At 32.2% G+C, this 19,377-nt stretch overlaps 1 protein-coding gene across 5 annotated transcripts in view; it reads right to left on the reverse strand.

Moving 5' to 3' along the window:
- LOC129946354 (dopamine D2-like receptor) overlaps positions 1-12,418 on the reverse strand; it is a 95,459-nt gene extending 83,041 nt beyond the window's left edge. For all 5 annotated transcript variants that reach the window (XM_056056502.1, XM_056056506.1, XM_056056504.1 and 2 more), the window contains exon 1: positions 11,250-12,418. The gene's annotated coding sequence lies outside the window, so the exon portion shown is untranslated. The remainder of the gene's footprint in view (positions 1-11,249) is intronic.
- Positions 12,419-19,377: the final 6,959 nt, after the last annotated feature.

The raw sequence follows: 19,377 nt of genomic DNA on the forward strand, positions 1-19,377 counted from the left end.
AAATGGGGTGGCGCAACAGTCCGTTGTGAACCAGGGCCTAGTGACTTACAAACTCTCAACCATTCCTGTGTGCGAGTACGGTTGTCAGGAATGGAAGGGACCTACAATTTTTAGGCCGATTCCGAACGACTAGATTTGAGAAAGCACTTTTTCATGACAAGAATTACTCTTGAAGGATTTGTCAATTCCTCGCAAGAGGCAGTACCCGCGAAAATTAATTTGGTGGCACAGGCAGGGATTGAACCCAAGACCCCTTGCATGACAGTCCAACGCACTAACCATCATGCCTAATCTCGCCTTGATTAGGATTAGGTATTAATTAGGACGTTGAGTCTAGGAACGATTTTTTTTTAAAACATTATCACCTTTCTTTTACTGAGAGCTTGTGGGCCGGATAAGGCCGAAGAATTGTTGACTTTAATGCAAAGCCTTCATCGCCGATTAAAACAAATGGAATTTTGTTCGTTGTCCCAGGAAGTGGTGTATCTTCCGGCAGATTAAGGTGTTCAGGATTCTTAAGCCCCGATTGGTGAATTTGAAAAACGTTAGAATCCGCATTGCTGCCATATACACACCTATGTACATATATCTACAATAATAAACCGATACCTTGCATGCACAGACGCCATCAGATTGAAGAAAAACTTTTCTTATAATTAAATAATATATGTATATATATATATAAATATAAGCTTCCACTATTTTTAGGAGCACATGTAAGGACATGTTTCCCATCTATTGCGCCTAACCAATTTGAAAAATTCCAATATTGTAGAAAATCGTTGGATATTTAAAGCAAACCAGCAATAGTTCATCTGCTGGGAATTGCTTTTTCAAGACATTTTAGAACAATTGCGTCTATATTTTTGTTAATGACACATTTTATGGTTGACACTCCCATCTTGAACCTAAATCCCAAATCGACAAAACTCGTGCCGGTAGCTAAAAATCTGTAAATTTTGGTACAGTTAATTTTTTTCGAAGCATTTTTATATTTAATTTAACATACCTCAAAGTTATTTCCCTTTAGGAGAAATTAAATCTTTCCTAAAGGTGAAGTGGTTTGGTTTTAGTTCGTCTTAAACAAATTATTTATATACTGAGTGGATGCACAATGCACATGCACATATTTATAAATCATAAAACTTCTCAGAAGCCACTTTTTCCGAAACAATTTAAGTTTTGTTTTTAATTATAACACTCTCATCATTTTTAGCAAATCTTTCGAGTTAACAAGCACAGGAATGTGTTAAAAATAAATTTAGATTGAAGAATAGAAAAGTGTGGCTCTCTAAAACCTTATACATCAGATCCCATACAAAAATTAAAAAGCCTCACATTTTTAACAGGTAATTTAATTCTACTTAACTTTTTTCTCTGACTACACATCTCATCTCTGGGTCAAATTTACAATTCGTCGCTGTCTGCGAATAGAAATAAAGCTCATGTGAAAGAAAAGTCAAAATAAGTGAATATCCAAAATTCGCATATAGTACTCGTAGCTCATGTGCAAGATGCTTAAGTTTTTTCATATGACGTTATAAGTACCACAGACGTTCAATCAAATTTTGCATTATCGAATATAGATTGATTCCATCCCCAACTTGATGTTTTTCTTGACTTTGACAGCCATATGCTACAAAATACTAACTCCCATTATTTTTCATATTCTATTGACTTTCGGAAAGCTAATTTTCAGCAGCTTTCTGAACATTTTTCTGGGTGTGGTATTGAAAATAAGTCAATAATAAATAACTCTTATAGAGTATATGATTAGTTTGAATTTATCTTTAATCATTTATATGATGAATATCTAATAAGTATGGAAAGATCTCTTAAGCTTGGCCCCAAAAGCTTTTGGAAATTCGTCCGTAAAAATGAAAAAATGATATACTCGCATATCAAGTTAACACATGGCGACCCAACAGTAAAGATAAGACCCAAAAATAGAGATAAATTACTACCGACGCCGGCCGCTGGCAATCACAGTCATCCGAACGTCCAAGGAGAACGAGATGATCAACAAGACGTCAGTTATTCCTACCGCACATGATTACACTGTTTTATGTATTTATTTTTTTAACAAAGTAACATTTAGCCATAATCTTGTGTAAAAGTTTTAGTTGGCGCCCGAGCAGGGACCCGTGTAGTTAAATTAATTTTTCGATCAATGATAAAAAGTGATTCAGTGGGTGAAAAACCAACCAGTCGACAAAGAACTTTTAACGAAGGCATCCAAGAAGGAGAAAAGAAACAAGTACCCTTCAGCCACGGGAACTAGAGCAAACAGACTTAAAATCTGAACAACGGGGGAACGACTCCAAGACTTAAGGCGTAAAGCACCCTAAGCAAACCCGGGACATCGATTTCCATAGATCAGAAAAGTAAGCCTGACGTTGAAATTCAACCCAACGACGGAGAGTAAGGAAGTTAAAGCAATTTATATAATTATACTAACTATATACTCGGTACGTGCTTCGCTACGTATAAGGAATAGTAATATAAAAAATGATTATTGAGTTCATTTATTCAAACAAAAAATATTTTAAATTGCTAGCTATTTAAAAGTCCAAAAAAAACCAAATGATATATATAATATATACATATATTATATTTATCAGCAAAAGGTAGTTTTTTTCATTTAGAGCATGAATAAATAAACCGTAGGGTGTACCGACTCTGGAACAGGCAACATAAAGTTGGCCATGTGAAAAACATAATTCCTCCAAATTGACACCACAAACGTGAAGTGTTTGCCCTTGGAATATCCAATCCAAGAATATAATATTTTGAATTCAAATGGCATATCAGTTGGAATCATAGGGATAATCGGTATCAAACACACTTCTCCTCTTGATTTACCAGTTAATATTGTAGCTTCAATCAAATTTGGCAATAACTTTTTCACTGCCAATCTGGTGCCATTACACAGTTTTGGTGGATTAATGCTTCGCAATAATATAATCAAAGAACAAATTTTCAGATTCAAGCAATGCGGTGATATACCAGCCGGTTGCAATGAATTTAAAAATTCAATTCGGATATTGAAAAAAATATTCAAATATTCAATATTCGGAAAAACACATTCAATCAACTCATCTATAGATTGCGCAATTGTACACAAAATTTTCGGTAAAGTGATCAATCCATTGGTACTGTCGATTGGTATTTTGCTATCACCAATTTCTAACAATTGTTTTGATAACTCATGAACAGTTGCATCATTATGTAGAAAAAATACACATATTAATGTTCAATGTCAATTTTCGTACATATGTATCTCCAAAGAACTGATGACTTCAAACAGGCGTTTATTTCATCAGTAGAAGTTGATTTAGGAATGACAGGCAATGTTTGACGAAAGTCCCCTGACAGCAATATTAGAGCACCACCAAAACAGCTGTTGTTTAATGCGTAAATCTTGCATTGTTCGATTAAATGCTTCTATTGATTTTTTATTCGCCATTGTGCACTCACCCCACAAAATAATTGACGTTTATCGCAGAACTTTTGCCATAGCAAAATTTCTCGAAATATTGCAAGTTGGAGTTTGTACGGGTGATTCAATGGCAATTTTAATGCAGAGTGTGCGGTCCGACCACCTTCTAATAATGTAGCAGCAATTCCCGAGGATGCAAGTGCCAATGCAATTTTCTATTTCGATCGAATAGTCGCTAAAATCAATGATAGAACGAGAGATATCATTATATTCGATTGTACAAACGTATGTAAATCATTAGAATTGAACTCCTGCTCACGTTGCAATTCACGATCAAAAAAATGATGTATCTCACGATCGGTTACAATCGTTAGACACATATTTTCAATTATTATTACAGCTTCGTTGTACATTTCCAAGGTAATCAACCAATCGGGATTTCTTTAAGTTTAAGTACAAATTGTTTGTATATTGGAGTATGGAAAGATGTAGATTTTACACCTTTTCAAGGATTTTTTTTTTAAATTTTCTTAACGTACAAACCTTCTCTGGACTTCCACGAATAATTCAAGACCAAAATCAGCCGAATCGTTAAATACATTGTTGAGTTATAACATTACAACGAAAAGTGGCATTGATTTTTATATATATAGATTTATTATAACTAATTTTAAAAAAAAGTCACTAAAACTAGGTTTATTTTACCTTTTGCTTTTCAATTCGAATTAATTAAATTCAAATTTATGCTATTAACTATTTGATTAAGAAACGTTATTAAAACCCAAAAATTAAGGTGGTTGGAGAAAGATATAAAGTTTAAATATACATAACAGTAAAAAACTTAAGTAGCAAAATGTCTACCACAATTCAATGGAGAAAATTATAATAATAAATAATTATAATAAATGCCATGAAGGTGTACGAGTCGTGTAAGGGCGAGTCAAGATATTTTTCCGTGGTGAACATAGTGAGGAACAAAATCGTAGGGAAAGCTAACGACGTCCTCACCAGTCATGACACGACGTTAAATATTGACGCGATTTTAGGTCGGTTAGATCTAACTTATAGCGACAAAAGGCCTGTTCACATGCTAGAAACCGAGTTAAGAAATATGAGACAAGATAGTAAAACTCTTCAAGACTTTTACGATGACGTGACGAAAGTACTGACGCTTAATATTAACAAGACGATTATGAGTTATGGACCTAGAACTGCCGAAACAGCGTGTTTGTTACGGAGCTTAGTCTACCCACGAGTAACTTTGTATTTTCTCTCAATCCTGGGGATCTACCTAATGCTCTGGCGAGAGCACAGGAAATAGAATCCAACCAAACAAGGATGAAAAACTTGGGCCAACATCATTCTAGACAACCTGGACCGAATCAGTTGTTTGACCAATCAATGACCTGGCCATTCCGTCAAAGCAGAGGAACAAACCAGGACAGCTGGCCTTACCAAAACAGGCACTTTATGGATTCCTTCCAACGGAATAGACCTTTGCAACAGAATCGCCATTCGAACAATTTCGGAACTGGTCATAACCGACATGAGAGAATGGACACATCGAGTGGGAATTTATTGAACTCGAGACAAGCCATGCCTCATAACCCTAACAGTAATAGACCACAATGGTCTAATAACACATATAGTAACAACCCGTTTAAAAGAGACCGAACAGGTAGCGATCAGATAGCTACAAATAAATTTCCACGCCTCAATAACTTAAAAGAGAGCGGTAATTTTTAGAATAAGGCACGACCTTCCGTATATAAAAAGAACGGATGGTAGGTCGGGGCGTGTATTTTATATTTTAATAGATGTAGGAGCAACGCATAATTATATTAAACCAGAGCTGTTCCCAAGTGTGGAGCTTGAAACCCCATCGCGAGTCTATAGTGTCCACGGAACCACCATCATCCACACTTATCAAGACATAAATATCTTGGGAGTAAAAGATAAATTTTACGAGTCAAGCGAGCTCGAAGATTTTGACGCAATTAAAGGTATCAAATTATTAAGGAAAGTAAAAGGTAATATAAATATCAGAAATTCAGCGTTGGAAAATGATACCCTTAATATTCAACGAAACTTTGGTAAACACTCTAAATTAAAATAACGAAGTTTCAACAAATGAAAAATTTACTTTTATTTACAAAAAATATCAGGGTGTTTTGACCGAGAACCCAAATTATCTTCCATATAACACTCGTGTGCAATGTAGCACACATACTACTATAGAAACAGCTGTTTGGACCAAGAGTTATCCATACTCACAGTCAGTGGGGAATTTCGTAAATAAAGAAATCGAAAACTTACTCGGAAATAATATGATACAACCTAGCAGAAGTGCATATAACTCTCCTGTATGGGTTGTAGATAAGATAGGTTTAGATGAGGACGGTAAGAAAAAGCATAGGCTATTCATAGACTTTAAAAAGATTAATTAATTTACCAAAACCAAAAGGTACCCAATGGCGGAAATTTCTGTTATCCTAGCTAATTTGGGCAAGACTAGTTATTTCACGACTCTCGATTTAAAGAGCGGTATCCATCAGATTAAACTGAAGGAAAGCGATAGGGAGAAAACAGCTTTTAGCGTTAACAATGGTAAGTACGAATTCCTTCGAATGCCATTTGGGCTCAAAAACGTACCGTCAATTTTCCAGAGAACTATTAATGATATCCTCCGCGAGTATATAGGCAAATTCTGCCACTTCTATATCGATGACGTCATTATATACTCAGAAACAGAAGAAGACCACCTCGAACATATCGAGACAATAACTAAAGCCTTAAGCGAAGCAAACATGAGAATATCGAGCGAAAATCGAAAGACTTCATGAAGGAAGTAGAATTTCTGGAATACATCGTATCACAGGAGTGAATGGTAGAACTGGCCAAAGTAATAGCAAAAAGATAACAACAAAATTCGATAAGGAGGCTTTAAAGATTTCAAGATATTGAAAGACAAACTCTGCGAACAGGTTACACTCAACCAACCTGATTTTACCCAGAGATTTGATCTAACTACAGACGATAGCAACTCAGCCATAGGTGCAGTGCTTAGCCAAAACAATAAAACAGTTATTTTTATAAGTCGAACCTTAAGTAAAACCAAAGAAAACTACGGTACAAACGAGAAGGAACTTCTTGCCATAATTTGGACATTAAAGAAATTATCTCTACGACTTGAGTGGTATCCGCATATATACAGATCACCAACCATAAACTTTTGCATTTGGTGATAAGAACCCAAACGCAAAAATAAAACTTTGGCGCTCCTTCATACAAGAATATTCTCCAGAAATTCTATACAAACCAGGTAAAGAAAACGTCGTAGCAGACGCTCTCAGTAGACAGGAAATAATATGATGAATGAAGATGAATCAGAAGTAGGAACTGTTCACAGTGCAAAGAGTAGTCTCATTCCACATATAAGATAATTAAGGTGCAATTAATTTTAAACGAATCACTTAACAATAATATAATTTCAAAAGAAATACACGCAGGCTACTGGAGACATACAGTGCTTTTCAAAGATTTAGACATCGTAAGTAAAATTAAAGCAATAATAAAAACGGGTTAACAGTAGGAATTTATAGCACTGAGGAGATGTTCTTTAAAATGAAGGACAAACTCTTAGAAGAATTTCCAACAGTAAAATTTGTATTCTGTAACCAAATAGTTAATGGCGTTACAGAGGAGCAATTAGCTTTTATCACCTATTAACACAATCGAGCTCATAGACCAGCGAAGAAGAAGTGTATAAGCAGATTGTAGGTAAATATTATTTGCCAAACGCTTTCAAACAGATCCTCTCAATACACGCTACATGCGAAATCTGTAAAAAGAATAAGTATGAGAGACATCCTAATAAGCAGCCAATTGGAGAGACTCCAATTTATGTTCACACGGTAACAGAGAAGCGACCAACGGACATATTCCACAATTATATAGATAATGGTGACACAAAAAAGGAACTCCAAGCACACCAACAAAAAATGTTAGGATATTGTAATAAAAATAGGTAAATTAAACATATAAAGTAGGGGAAACAATTTTTGTAAACAATGTACAGAGAAGAAGTAAGAATAAACCTTTATTCCAAAAAAAGAAAGCTAAGGAAGACTTAGGGAACGTAGTCATAGATTCAAATAACCGAAAAATTCATTAAGATAATATGAGAAATTAAATTCTCAGATGATGCTTCTTATACTGACGCTAGTCGTTTCAACTTTAGCGCAACAAATAACCGACTACACCAGAGATGAATTCATTGTAATAGAAAACGGTAAAGCCGCGGTCTACGAAAACTACGGTGAGATCTATCACGTCATCAATTTAACTTCCTTCTCCTAAATATTAGAGAGATTTAGAGGAAAAAAAGAAATTCTAAAACTTATTGTCCAGGAGTTAGAAATGGCCGAACTCAACGAACTATCTATCAGGAATAGAGAACGAAGAGATATCAATGAAATAGGTACACTTTGGAAATGGATCTCTGGTAGTGCAGACCACGATGACGCCCTTAGGATAAATTTAAAAGTACAGGAACTAATAAAGTCAAACAAAAGACAAAAAACATTAATAAACAACTATTCGAAAAGTTAGATAGTATGTATAGAGATACTAATAGTAAAGGAATTACAGAAAGTAAAATAATAAAAAATATAATTGTAGAACTTAGAGAAATAATAAATACTATTAATTTAAGTAAATCAAATATACTCAATACTCTATTGTTAGATTTAAATGAAATAAAAAACATTATGGAACAAAAAAAAGCTTCCACTTTTAAAATTGTACAAAAAAATAATATTATCGTTGCATTTATCAAATACACCAAGGTAAAAGGGTTAGGAAACCACTATATAACCAGAAGCAATAATATAAATGGTGGAAAAATTATAATACTAAGCGAAATCATTAAATATAAGAAAACATTTTATAAATCAGAATGTAAAAAGGAACTCAACCACCACTATTGTAAAATCAGTAAAGAATCTAGTTGTTTAACCAACCTTCTAAATAAATATAAAGTAAACTGTACGTAATCAACCAATAGAAATAATAGAATAGAATTGTCAGGAATCAATTTGATCCAATTTGAACAGAACGTGTCTATTAATGGCAAAATTTATCTGAATTTAGAAAAACCAAATGCTGGAACATATTAAGTTAATTTATAATATATGGCTTATGAAAAAGAGAGGAGATAATAGAAGGAACATGAATAAAACAACAACAATTACTTGTGTGTGCTTAGAAAAATGCTAATCGGTTCAGTATAGTTCGATAGAACGAAAAAACCTGTAATTGGCTTACAACTTTCATGTGGGTGCGGTGGCGTAGTGCGTAGTGCACTAGCTCCTCACATGCTAGATCGCTTGTTCAAGCCCAGCTCAGGCAAAAGTTCTTCAAAAATTAAATTGAACATAAAGCGATTAAGCACCACTAAAGGAGTCTGATGATCGGGTTGGTCCCAGTGAAATAGCTATAACCTATGAACTTGGTGGTAGCACACACAAGTTGTTGTTGTTTCATTCTAAATATTTAATTGCATATTAAGTTAAGCAAACCAACTCAAGTCCAAATACTCTAATTTATTGCTTCACAAGACGAGAAACTCATGTACATAAATCTTGATCATATAGAACCTTTTATAACAGATCTAAAAAAAACGCGTAGTTTGGGGAATATGTATTAAGTTGTTCATGTTAATATTAATTTACTCTATCTACAAAATAATCATAATAATTCAGAGTTATCGCACAACCAGAATCAAAGAAGTCACTTGCCCAAGCACGATCGAACAGGTCACAATAGAGATGGAAGAATTCATGGACACTTCAAGATCAAGGGTACAGCAGATGTTGAGCGATAGATTGGGATAATCTTCTTCCGACCAAGTGGAGAGTTAACACATGGCGACCTCATGGGTCAACAAGTGCATAATATTACATGACACCAACCCCGAAAGAAGTTTGGGATCGTCATAAACTCCTTGGTTTACCACTCAAGCCAACAGTAAAGATAAGATCCAAAAAAAGAGATAAATTACTACCGACGCCGCCGCTGGCAATCACCGTCATCCGAACCTCCGAGGAGAACGAGATGATCAACAAGACGTCAGTTCGATTCCTACCGCACATGATTAGACCGGTTAGTTTTAAGTATATATTTTTTTAATAAAGTAACTTTTAACCATAATCTTGTGTAAAAGTTTTAATTTATCATTCCTTACATTACTTAAAAATTAATATTCCTCTGGAAACAATTTAAATCACATGTGCACTATATATTAGCTCAGTTAAATTGACAGCCATATGAATGAAAGTATTTATTAAACCGGTGTTTAAAAAATGTTAATAAGTAAAATCGACCCCTTTTTACGAGATCGACAACTTAAGATTTAATTTGTTCAACCATAGAACATAGAACCAACTAATAATATTATTATTATTAATAATTAATAATTAATATAATATTATTAGTTAGTCTATGGTTCAACGCAACTTCATACGTTTCGCCTTAAAAGCACTCCTTACAATCTCTCCTTTATCAACATTGGATATGACTTTTTCAAATATTGATATTGTCCTTATTCACAAACTTTTAACCACAATAGAGGTAATGCATGTTTTCCAACACCGCAATCATTAGGCATCCATGAACTCAAACCTGTTTGATCTTAGCATGAGTAACAATATTCTTAAAAATATTTATAAAGACTACCGCACTTAAACGTTATGATAATTTATTTTTATTTTATTTCTTTTTTTTTTCTCCATTTGTATTTTGGATTATGTTATCGTAGATCGTTTTAAAAAATCGTAAAATAAAGCGAATAACACAAAAAATGATAGTGTACAAAAAATAAAACCTAACAAAATAAATCAAAAAATTCTAAAAAAAAAATTAACAAAAATGTGGGTTTGAGAGGAAAATGTGGATTAATTTACCTATAAAGTGTTTATAAATAGTCTTTAAATAATAATTTAAAGATACTCTGTATTTATTTTCTTTGTAAAAAGGTATTATAATTCGGAGGGTAAGCCACCGATATAAAACACAATTGCAAAGAGTTGCATAAACCTTATTAAATTGAATTAAAACAAAATTTAACAAAACGCAAAAAAAGTAACATAGTAACAAAACTTTAAAAAAATAAGAAATATCAGGTGTTTTTAAGCTTCCAACATTATGGCAATTCATTGATTCAGACGACAATGCTGTAATAAAGATGTTCGTTTTAGTTTAATGTTGACTTCTGCATTGCTCGAATTTACTATACCTAATGTATAAATGAATATCTTGTGCATTTTAGTTTTGTTCTCTCTATCTGGAAAGCATCAATTTTATATATTACATCCCTTTTTCCAGAAGCAAAATTAAGATTTTACACTACATAAATTAATAAAGTGATCACTCCGAAAAACGTCCTATTTATTTTGTTTATTTTATTTTTATAGAACGAAGTCCGGTTGGGCAGATAGTAATAAGAAATCGCTTAAAAGCTCAATTTTGATATTTTTCTATTTATTTGGTTGAATACTACTTAATTTGAACACAAGACATTTATATCACTAAAGCGAATCAACAATTACTATCGCATTATATTTTTTTTTATAATACTTGCAAGATTAACAGTTGGAATCTCCCTAAGCCGAAGGAGAAATTCTCAAAATTTGAACAAATCAAAAATATGTATATGTAGATACATATAAATATATTATATGTAAATTATATATTATATTATATAAAATATCATATAATGCAAAAATAAAGGATATACAAATCTTCCACTCACCATATAGTTACAACGTAGTTAAGACTAAAAAGAAGATTATTAAAACTTGCGTTGTATTTCAATTGAAATCCGTACAGAAATTATATCACAGGAAAACAAAATTTAAGCACATCATAACGTATGTACAACGCGCCAATTGATTAATTCGATCTATATTATTTTACTTGTTACTATGTTGACATTTTTGTATCGTTTTTCCAAATTCTATCGCCTTTTCTATTTCGTTTTAATTTATCATTATAACTTCATAGCTTTCTTCACAGTAAGAGTTTTTCCTATATATTTAGATTATAGGTACATACATATAAATTTGATTCATTTTCACTTTTCTCTATCTGTATATTCTGATTCCACATCGGATACAAATAGATTATATAAAAACTATATAACAACACGCTCAGAAAAAATTAAATTCTGTTGAAGATGGAGGACTTCAGGACTATGCAAAAATTAAACTTTGATTTCTTTGTATTAATACTGATCCAAAATAAAAGTATACAGCTGGGAAATTGCTTTTGTAATTTTAGTTTTAAGTTCAATCCAATAAATCATAGAAAAGTGTAAAAATTTTCACAAAGTAAACTGAAGGATATATTAACTACATACTCGTACATACATACATTATAGCACATTATAGGTTTCATTAATTTTTCACTGTAAGGGAAGATAACAACATTTTTTTAATTTAATAAGAATCGAAAAAGAATTAGCAATTTAACTGATATAAAGGGAAATCAACTACCACCAGTAGTAGTATAACAAAGACATACACAGAAAGGATAACACACCCAATCACTTGTTACACATAATGAAAGACGCGCACAACAAGGAGCATCATCATGTGCTCTATACAATACACCACTCAACTGGTTTTCTGTTGCAGATCCAGATTAAATGGCCGCTGCTATTTCTTTAGATCCTTTTTTTTACTCAATCCCTCTCCAACTCAGTTGAACTATCGTCATCCATTTTTTTTTACAATATACATATGTTTTAAAAAAAAGCATTAGTTCTTGGACTAATATTCTCTCGCTTTCCATGCATGCGATTAGTGTGATTAAGAACATTTAATCGTTGGCCCAAAATTTTTGTCAAATGTCACTTAGAAAACGGTCACATAGAGATTATAAATAACTATGTATATAGAAAAAACAATTGGTTTTCCGAAAAAAAATATCCGTCCACGAATAACTTAAATACACTACTGAAAGATGCCAGGATTCACCTTTAAGTATTTTGAGAGATTCTCCGAAAGAAAATGGCCAGAATCCTGTAATTCTCTCCATTGCGTTTCGGACTAGACATTAAGGCGCTGTTTTCGCTATTCACGTTTTGTGCTGCTTCTCTCTGCTGATTATAAATGGATAACCACCTTTTTTTCAATTGGTAATATCCGAAAATTCGGAGAAAAGTGTGGGGAAAAGCTTTTACATTACTTACTAGTCTTTGTTAAGAGTACGCAAGGCAAGGGTGTTTTTTTTGTTTTGTAGGGGAACTTTTGGTGAATATACATATGGTTTAAATGTATTGCCCAGGATGAGTTCGTTATTAGGGCATAACAAGCATGCACGCAATCAGTTTCGTCCTTCAACTTGTATCTTGAATTAGATTTCCACTTTGTTGGTATTCACATGTCAAACGAAGTTCCAACTGCCAAAAAATGCCATAAACGTATAATGGTTTGTTTTTTTTTTCAGTCTTACTACTTGTTCGAGTTTTGAAATAGACCATGATATATACTAAAAAGCTGTTAGTGAAATTACAGTGGGTTCAATCAGATTCGCTTAAATAATATCATTCTTGTGATGTTGTAAAATCTTATTGCTCAATGGCTATGAGCATGTATTTTTCAAATATAAACCTTGGAAATGGTCTTAACACCTAAAGTTAAGAATCAAACCGTATTTATAAACGTTGCATAAACGGTAAAAAGTTTGTAAAGGTTACAGAACGTTGGGTATCTTAAGGGGTTTAAATGTTGCTATGGGGTCTCAAATATAACGAGTACGTTTATATTGACTGATCGTTAACTGTAAGGTTAAAATATATTGCGGAACTTAAGGTGGATCCCACTAATAAATCGAAGTTAACATACATTTATACTTACTTCGATTCTGCTACATCAAAGTCTTGTTAAGTTATGTATTTATGTATGTACTTAAAACTAGCATTCAATTATATGCTACACTTCTCAATACATTTTTTTTTAAAGACTTTGCATTGAATTCACGAGTGAATTATTCCAAGTCAGTAGAGGATTTGATATGCAAGTTTTCTTATTAATATAATAGCTTTAGTAAATGAAAAAATGTAACTCCTCTTAAAAATATTTTTTCTACGTTTATATTTTGTATTCTAATAGTGTATAAAGTTATTGTAGTTTGTTGTATTCTGTTCGATCTTTTAACACTGCACTAAGAGACGAGCCAGATGAGCACATTTTATGTGTTGGTGAATTTTTCGACGTAAACATAGCTTGTTTTAAGCTTTCTTACGCAAAAATCTGATAGTGGTGTTACAATCTTACAAATATGTTTTAAATTTCTTTTATTTGGACAATCTTTCGTTGAGGTGTTTTCGTTTTTAAGCGATTTATCAACAACATAGACTGTTTTGTGCTTACACTTTTGTAAATTAAAGGGTGTTTTTAAGACTTAAGGTTTTCAACAAGAAATATAACACATATGGTTTAATGTTATGGTCAAGCATTTAGCTTTATTACCAATATTATGGTTTGACTTTATGTGATACAAATGTGACAAGTGAGTACTGTAGCTGACACGAATAAATTAAGCCGCGAGGCCCAATATTTCCAAGATGCGAGCAGAACCCTTATATTGGTAATAAATTTGCAAAATTTGTTTATATTCCCCTTTTAAAATTCTAAAGAGAACCACAATCGACTAAGTTAAAACATAACACAAACCTTACCAACATATTTATGATGATGTTGCAACGAATGCAAATCTTCGTCTTCTTGATACAGTTTATATTATATACATATTTTATTACTTCGTTCCCTGAAATGAGAAGTTTTGAGAATTGCAATGCTTGAATTTAATACTTTAATAGTTTGGAAAAACGAGTTTCAGAGTTAATTTTTTGAATTCGAACTTCGATATGAACTATCTGTTCAAATTTGAAAAAAAAAACACAAATGTTAACATTACTTTTATATGCTTGATTTGTTTTTCAAAAACTTGACGTTAAATTCTTGTTTAGAAGAAAGATTCGTTACAAAAAAAAATTATTTTCAAACTTTTCGAAAGTTGTATGAAATAGTAAGAGTATTTAAACTTAATATAGAAGAGGATTCTAGATTTGGAAAATCATCACAAATTAAATTGAAAAAGACCTACTCCATGGCTTCAAATGCCTTGGAACTGTATGCGTTTCTTCCAATTTAAAAAAAATAACTCAAAATCTCACACAGATGCCTGATACAGGATTAACTGAAAGTTCCCTTTCCACGTCAGATGAAGTACCGTGGATAGGAGATTCAAAATACCAAGTATGTATATATTGAATTTAATAATGGAAGAATCTAAAAGGTATTTTTGTGATCTTTTTTTTGGTACCACTATGCAGTCTATAATTTGAAAGTTTTAAACTAATAGGCAAAAAACGACGATTTTCTTGATTTGTATTAATCCAACTTTAAATATCTCGACATTTCTTTTCTATTTTCTTTTGTTTAAGTGATGCCATGCACGAATTTTTGTAAGGACTTAATTGAAATTTTGTATTGGAAGATATTTATATATATAAGACCAATTAAGGTAGGTACTTTTGTATGTATGTATAGGCGTGTGTAGTAAGTCGAAAAATAATTTATTCTATATATTCTATCCATAAGCTCATTGTGGAAATGTGTTGATAAAAATCAAAACCCATTTAATCCACTGATTTCGGGTAAATCAAGAAAAACTTATATCTCCTAAACGAAACATTTTTATAACTTACAACAGTTAATGTTTAGAAATCGTGATATGAGGATTTTAGTTTTCTAGTGGTACTAAAAAGAAATATGAATAAAATGCGGTTTGAAAAGTTCCTCTGGATTTCAATCTAAAATAAAAAATTGTTGCAAATAAAAACTTAATTTTATAAAGGTAATACTTCATTTTTATTTTTTAATTTAAGTAACAATGCTAAAAATAATAGTGAGTGGAAATGTGGGTTGGAATGCAAATATTATTAAGTTTTTCAAAACACGAAAACTGATTGAGGCTTACATAAAGGGTAGTCATTGTCCACTATGGGCCCTAAATCATTAAACTCTTCTATATTTTTATAGACCTTCAGCTCTTCGAAGGACCTCCAGTCTTCTCCACAGTATTTAGTTAACAAATTGAAGACATCATTCAACTTTTCCGCTTTAATATTTACTCCCTTTTCTACTATCGGTGTCTCCATCCTTGAAATCTGTTTTTTTTTTTTAACAGATCTCGGAGCTCCTATGTCGGAGAAGTAGTATGGTTCACCGCAGACTAAAATGGACCCACTGTTGCTTTTCGTTAAAATGAATCTCTTAGATTAATTGAACTTGAAGTGCCAGCTACCAGTTGGGCGAATATAGTCCATCGTTTGATGTTGGCTGACGGCAAAAGCCAATGCTATATTTTGTGTTTAAGTATGCATAATGTATTTCAATATTTTGTTTTAAATAAAATCACACTACTACTACTACTACTACTACCAGTCCATCGTAGAACCTTTACAGTCGAATACGGGGCTTTCATCTCTTCTTTACTCAAGGAAGCTTTGGAACTTCCGACAACAACACCAAAGTTGGAAAAGTAAAATTACCGAGAATAGTAAACAGCTTGACAAAACATGTTTTTTTGGCAGTCAAATAAGATGTATTATTATGTATGTATGTATTTTATTTTCTATTTTCATTCTTTTCGTGTTTGATTTGTTCTGTAAGCTCAATACATTTTAAGCATAGATCACTTGAAGGAGCCTTAAAACCTATATTGAAGTTTTTATTAAAAATGCTTCGAAAAAAAGTAGGTTTCACTTTTAGTGATCTGGGTACTGTATATTTTAGGTTCGGATCTTATGGTTGATCTCACCGAACAGATTGTTGTTCACGCGTTCGATCGCTTTATAAAACAATGATGTTTCTTAGATACAATTTTAATTTGTAAGGTTCAAACTTTCACAGCTTAAATTCACAGTGTCAGTGTCCCCTCTCGGAAAAACAATGTCTTTTTGTCGATCATTTAATCATAACCAGATAATAAGACACTCCTAATTTGTGTTATAACTAACGTTATAGCTTAAGTCGACATAAAAGTAAAAACGTAACCAAAGGAATAAGCTAAGGGAAATTTTGCTACGCACTAAATACCCAACTTCATTTCAACGATATGTTCAACTAAGAATATTTACATAAACTCAAGCTTACCATATCAACGATCCCAAATCCTTCTTTCAGTTCCTTAATCACAAACAAAAGTTAGCTCGATATCCATCCTAATGCTATTTTAACTATAGCTAATTACTTTGCTTTATATTTTAAAAATTAATTCTCCAAGATTCTGATGGTCGTTCTGATATTTTTCTAAAAAAATATCTTCCTCTTCTATTTCAATTACTCGATTCAAATTATTACTTGCGACATATAGGTACTACATTTATGGCAAAGACTGCCATGCATTAAAAATTCGAATTCGAGATTTTAATCAAACATGACATTACGACATTAGTCTGTTCGATTGGCTTCAAATTTTCGAAACTAAGGTTTATAGCCGATTAGGGTTAGGCTACTTTTCTTCTTATTTAAGACCCCAAATTGTTTGGTCAAAAATCGAAAATTCGAATTCTTTCAAAAAAGAAGCGATAGATTTGTATTAAATTTTCTCCAAAATTTGCTTCTTAATTTGACTTCTTTCGATAAAAAAATATTTGCCAGAAGGGTAGCCCCCTAGATCCGTTATTAACTTCCCTTTTTAAGTTATTGTAATCGCTGCGATTTGTCAAATTGAAAATTTTAACATTTCTCGACGTTTCAAGGTCCCTAGAGTGTAAATAAAAGACTTTTAGAGATAATTATGTGCGTGCGTGAGTACCTACAATCTTACTGCCGTATATCCGTGCATTCGTACGTTCGGGAAGCTTTTTTCGTCGTCCATATCTCAAGAACTAGTAGAGATTTTGAATTCAAATAAATTTTGTTATACAGATAATATTGCACAAAGATTTATAAAGGACTCTCAACAAAATTGAGTCGGGAATTTTTTGTAACTTAGCAATTCAGTGCCCAAGGCAGTACAAAATGGTTAAACGCCTCTTTTCAATTCAGAATATAATGAAAAATATATTAATGCACTGAATTGGGCACCAGTACAATAACAAGTTTTTTTTTTCTAAATGGGTCAAACACAAACATTTGTAATAAAATACTGATTTTTAAAGTGAAAAATTTGTTCTACAATCCTGTATTCAATCTTAATTAATTATGTAAATGGTTTTTGAAAAATTCGCGTACGTGTACGTGTGACTAAAAAAGTGAAACAAAAATATTTAAATTAATACATTAATTTAACGAAATGATATAGAATCCCTCCTATAATCAGTTTTACTACTCTTCCACCAAACTTTTATACGTACAAATATGGACATTAAAATTGAAACACTAAACAGAGTTTTAAAAATTCAATTTTGAGCTGCCTTAAAAAGATTTTTTTTCAAGTTTGGTTTTCATTTTCTTATTTTTTTCTTTAAAAAAAATTATAACATAAAATATTTTAAATTCATAAATGTAAAAAAGGAACAAATTTTGTGCATATTAAAATAGATAGATGTTGAACCATCTTCCACAGTGTTCGGTCTAATGTTTTGTTAAATATTTTAAAACCCCGCTTTTTAAATCTCTCCCAAAATGTTCTATGTTCTATACGCTGAATCAAAATACTTTTGAGCAGATTTGGATGTGTGCTAAGGGTCGTTGTCCTGCTGTAGAACATTTGAGAGGCAGGCTCTCATCCGCATAAGGCAGCATCGTATCCTTTGATCCATTTTACCCTCAATGAAATGTATTGGTCCAAAGCCATACCAAGAAAATTAACCCCAAAGTATGATACTGCCGCCACCATTCTTGACCGTTTTCTGGATGTATTTGTGGTTCAGTTCTTTCACATTAAGCGTTCTAACGGTTTGTACGCCATCACTTACGAACAAGTTTATCTTTGTTTTGTCCATCCACAAAACATTCCTCCACTTTTTGCCTCCTTCTGGCTCACTCCAATTAAAATGATCGTGGGCGAAATTTGTTTTCCAAAGAAAGGGCACCATTCTTACCTTCAACAAGTCTTCTGCGAACAGTTCTGGAAGTTATTGGAATCTTTAGTTTGTTTTTTATTTCTCTTAAAGACTTGTAAGGATCTTTTTTGAGAAGCAAGTTATCTTTCAGTCTTCTATTGGGGTTGTTTTGCTTGGTTTTCCCTCTGTTTTTTGGCTTTCAGCGGTCAAATTCCTTTTGCAATCAACTTGAGAGATCTGCTCATCATTCTGGCTTTTTTCCTCATTTAATAGAACTAAAATGACAGCTTTCTCTTCTGTGGAACGTTTTAATTAGAATTAATTGTAATATTATTAAAATAATTTGAATTTACTTTTTAAAGTGAAAATTTTGTTTTATAAAAGTAAAAAAAAATATCAAAAACTAATATTTTTGATACTAGTTAAATATTAAGGTCTGTGTTCCAAAGTGCTTCTATTTTAATATCCACCAAAAACACTGTCCATCCTAAGGAACGGTTCATCTCCAAACAATTAACAAGCAAAAAAAAAATAAAATCTTTTTTTTTTGCATAAGAATGTCTAACTTTTCTTGATAACGGTTAAAACTACTTCTAATGCATGTTGTTGTATTAATTTGGTTTTACTCTTAGCAACTGTCTCTGTATCTATTTTAATGTCCATGTCAAACAAAGTTACTGATTCTTATTATTCGTAAGCATGTTTGTAATTAAATCAATTTAATTGGAGAACAATTTCTGGACCATTTTCTTGTAAGTAACTTGCTAGTTGCAATAGCTTCTTTGAGAACCCTTAGTCAACTTATTTCAGTATAAAATCATTCAATCATTAATGAATGGTAAAAAGATAATTCGCTTGA

Source organism: Eupeodes corollae, chromosome 2 (genome assembly GCF_945859685.1).
Source record: "Eupeodes corollae chromosome 2, idEupCoro1.1, whole genome shotgun sequence".
Taxonomy (NCBI): Eukaryota; Metazoa; Arthropoda; class Insecta; order Diptera; family Syrphidae; genus Eupeodes; species Eupeodes corollae.